We start from the raw sequence: 4,900 nt of genomic DNA on the forward strand, positions 1-4,900 counted from the left end.
CTAATTGCTGTCTAGGAGAAACAATTGAGATATTTAAGAGATCTTATTTGTGATTTTTCATTATTATGGGAATGAGAAAATAAAGAAGATTAAGAGCAAAAAAGCTGTCCAGTATGAGAACAGAGACAGAAAAAAAATAGGGGATGAAAAATAAAGGCAGAGAGAGGAAACCTGTTTCTACACTTATTGAGTGTTCTGTTACTAAAAATCCTTAGGGTGTGGCCAGATCTGTGTGTATAGTGACCAGACTCAACACAACCCCATTTAAATATAATCAGACATGAAGATGTGCAAGATTGTATCTGTGTTTTTGATTGCTTATCTTCAAGCCAATCTGTTGGCAAATTTCTTGCTAAGACTGTACACTTATATCCAGGTGGATATGAAATGAGGAAAATCTTTTCAACTGTGACTTTGTCGCTGTGTGTGCGTGCAACCGAAAATTGGCTGAATATTTGCCTTATGGCTCTGCCATTTAACGTTTTGTGGTGTCAGAAGTGTCTCCATGACAATGCTCTTTTAAAAGAGGAAGACCGTCATATCTGGCCCTGGATTCAGGATCCCTATGCTCTCTTGAACATGATAGCTTTCACAGTGATATAGCCGTTGTGTGTGTGTGTGTGTGTGTGTGTGTGTGTGTGTGTGTGTGTGTGTGTGTTTGCGCGCCTGTGTGTTTTAACCTGACTGAAAAGGCCAGCATAGCTGGTCACCAGTGTCTGGTGTGATTTGGACGCTGGTACTCGGCAAGGGATGCAGGTGGGCTGGTGTCTCCACCAGGCTGCTTAACTTAAACATCTTCACCAGAAGATCATGTTGGTCGGCCAAATTTATCAGCTAGGTTTTGCTGCTGGACCAGCACTAAATCAGCATGAAAGAGGCTGGACCAACAAGGACACTTTTGGAGTTGGTCTTTATTACAGGGACATTGAGTGATTTTATATGAAAGATTTTAAAAGTACCCAAAACTAGAGAGGGAGCAGACAAGCCAAATGATCACAGAGCTTCTCTGTCACAGAGGTTTTACTTTCCTGACTGCTGGTGAAGTTCTAATTTGTGACTACAGTTTTGACTCCCTGTAGTTGAATCCCCTGGTTTAGTTATTCTTTTTATTTATTTGTGATGAAAGATGAAAAGATATGCTGCAAATTGTAGTTTAACTTTTTGGTAGCCTGGCACTCCGAGTTGATTTAAGGGCTTTCACAGCAAAATAATTATTTTCTTTTACTAAGTATTTTTGTCTTATTTTACAGAAAAAAACTATATCTTGGAAAAAATACTGGTTGCAATTTATTTTACAATATGTGTTCTATTTGTATACTTACAGTGTTCTCCAAGAATGTACTGAGTAATATTAGGTAAATACATGTTCTTAATAAGGTTTAAAATATTGTTCCGGGCACAATACAAGTTAAGCTCAGTCGAAAGCATTTGTGGCATATTGTTCCCCGTCTGTCGCTCACTTCGACATTGTATGCCTCTGATCTATGAAAAAAGGCCAATGGGAATTAGGCAGAGAGTATTTGCATACCCAGCCCCCAGACATACGGGCATAAAAGTGGGCAAATATGTCGAGTTCATTCAGAAATTTTCTTCGGAGCCGATGGTCGTGTATGCAGTCAGCTGCGAGTTACACACCCGCTCCTGTTCCTCTGACGCTTGCCTGCTGTTGGATTCTACGGCGCATTATAGCGGCTTTCTCCATTCTCTGCACGGCAGTGCAGTTTGCCCCTGGGCGCTTCGACAGAGCAGTTAAATGAGCAAATACACAGCTGCGTTGAACGTCCTTTTCAGGACACATCTTTTTAAAGATGTGTTTCCGCCTCTGTGTAGTTTCTGGATGCAGTTGATTTCTCCCCACCTCTTGACGGTCATGAAAGCTGCCTTGCGTGCCTGTGCTGCGATTACACGTAGGCAGCGTTTTATGAATGGTCTATGTTCTCAGTGCGAGAACATAGCCATGACAGCATTGCGGTCGCGGCTTTCTTTTGTCATGAGAGAAAGCCACTTCAGCCGCCCCCGCGCCTCGCCTCCTTCCTACGGGATTGGGGCAGGCGCCGCGGGCGATGAAGGCGATTTGGGGACAATGAAGGGCTCATGGCTACTTGATTGGTTCCGCGGGCATGTGCGCCGCTCACAGCCTCGCCCCCGGCTTCCTCGCTCCTCCGCTCTCACTACCCTCGTGGTGGAGTGGTCCCAGACCGCTTCCGCCCAGCATGCCATGGCCCCTCCTGGAACCAACACCAGGCCAAGGTACTTCAAAACATGCATTTGGGTAGTCCTGTTCTTGATGTGCTGCAGGAACTACCCTCAATGACTGATCGTGCCCCCCGGGCCGCAATGGTCAGAAGCGCCGGCACTCGAACGGGCGATGGCCACCCTTGTGGTCCAGAAACGTAATCTATGGACTGGACCTGGTCGAAATATAGCACGCTTTCTCGAATGCCCCTGTCTCCCAGCTCCGTCCATTCGGCAGCACCATTGACGACTCCGCCCAGCAGTCCTCAGCGGTGAAGAAGCAGAGAGAGGCATCCTGCCCCGCTGCAAACCTGCTGCCAGGGGCCATGCCCCGTCTGCACGCTCCCCCATCTCACGGACCCCTTCAAGGACCCGGAAGGCTCTCAAGCGCTCCTGAGATGGACAACCCAGAGATCGAGACGTTTGCTTCGGAGTTGGTAAACAGAACACTCCGCCCCCCGGCATTCATGGACTCAGTTTGCCTTTAGTCGGTTCATGATGAGTGTTTGCGTGAGGAAGAAGCTTGTGTCAGCTATGCCACATTTGTCCCATCTCAGTCTTGGCCATAAAGTGTCTATTTCAAGAAATTAGGGTTTTCTCACTGTGAAAACACACCTGGCCTAATAGTGACACTACTAATATGACAATAATGTCGGAGTACTGTCAGAATAATGTCAGAAAAAGCTGACAATGCTCCGGATTGCCCCGTCTACACCCCACGTCCCTTCTGTCATTATTGGGACCCTCTCCACTGGTGATGTCATCTGTCCCACCTGCAGTTGCAAAGGAAGGGCTTCCATGTGACCCAAGGAGATGGGGTGAACCACTTAGTGATTGCATGAAAGAGACGCTAAGAGTAGCCAAGCTACTTGCCTGAGTGACATTCTCTCCGCAAACACAAACATATTCATGGTAGCTCAAGGTGGAAAAAGTGAGAGTGAATTAGAGAGTGTGTTTGTGTGGTTACGTGCTACGCTAAGCGTGTAAAGGTAAGTTCTCTCTCAAGCTCAATTGACAGCATTTGTGGCATAATGTTGATTTATAATATACCTAAAATACACCTCCCTCAATTTCTTAAAAAAAAAGAAGCAAAAATCGATGTTACAGTGAGCCACTAACAATGGAAGTAAATGGTGCCCATTTTTGGAGGGTTTAAAGCACTGATATATATATAATATAGAACTGGATTGCTGATGACAACATAACAGTTAAGACAAAATTGCTATTCCCAAACATTCCAAAGTCCCTATTGACTTAATAGGAAATCATCTAATTTCAGTGAGTAAACATTAGTCATTCAGTCATTGATTTTATATCTGAAATCTGCATGTACATCCCTATTTTCCTAAATTTTCCTGGTTCTTGAATGCACAAGCGAGTTGTATATCTGTAACAAACAGTATACCTCAAACTAACTTCAGTGGTGAACAGATCAGCTGAATGTAAACAAGTTCACTGAAACTGAGGTGAGATACAAGCAGACATTTTCACACTTATTTATTGTTAACATCCAAGTGTTTGTTTGGAGTTACTTATTTTATGTTTTCATCAAAAAGTACCTTTTTCTCTCGGTCACTTGAATAGGAGCGTGATTTTTCTCTCTCTCTATCACATGCGCAGAGGGTGTGCATAGAGTGAGGGGAGACTGATGGTTAAGACTGATATGCTAGGTGTAAATAGCAAACAAACACATAATGTAAGACATGTATCCATGGATGACCACAGAGAGCACATCACTATAAAAACAGACAAATCTAGGGCATTTAAGATGAGTTAGAAATCCCGGGCTAACGTTTTAAAAGTCCCTCTGGGTGAAAGGACATGTTTTCACCCTAAAACAAGCAGCTTTTACAGTTTCATGCTTACATTACATCTTTTGGGCAGTTTTGCCACTTCCTTTGGTGATTTTTGTGCTTCACTGATAGGCAGGGCTGGACTGGGAAGAGAAATTAGCGCCGTTTTGTGGCAGCTCATTGCTGCTTATCGCGGCCCATTTGGCACGTTTCACGGCCAGACCACCGGCATGCTCGGTTCTCCCAATGGCCATTACGCCAAAAGATTATCAGTCCAGCCCTGCTGATAGGCAGAAAACTGTGGCTGGTGAATGCTCTTACATCGCGATACGTGTAAATATTTTCCCTCGCTATGAATATTATCCATAACGTGCAAATTAATAGTTAATCATGATAGTAACTAGAGGGCAAAATGTGACTGTTGTATCTGGAGATCAGAGACTGAAACGGGGGCATTTTCGCCTGTCAGTCATTGATGCTCTATGACAGTTTGGGCACACAAACTGCTGGCAGTTTACTGTTGTGTCAGCGATCCAGTTCTATATATATATATATATATAGAACTGGATACATATATATATATATATATATATATATATATATATATATATATGTATATATATCAGGGGCCCCAGATCTGGTATTCGCCAACCTCCGATACAAGCGAAGGTATCCTGAAAGTGGACTTACGGAGACAGCACATTGCGAAAACAAGACTCAGGCAAGACTTGGTCTTAACATCTGACTCCTCAAAGCAAGTAGTGATCTTGGAAATTACAGTCCCCTGGGAAGACCGCACAGAGGAAGCCCATGAGCGGAAGAGGGCCAAATACCTTGAGCTGCAAGAGGCCTGTAGAGGGAATGGATGGAAG

This window comes from Xyrauchen texanus, chromosome 38, assembly GCF_025860055.1.
Source record: "Xyrauchen texanus isolate HMW12.3.18 chromosome 38, RBS_HiC_50CHRs, whole genome shotgun sequence".
In the NCBI taxonomy this organism is placed as follows: Eukaryota; Metazoa; Chordata; class Actinopteri; order Cypriniformes; family Catostomidae; genus Xyrauchen; species Xyrauchen texanus.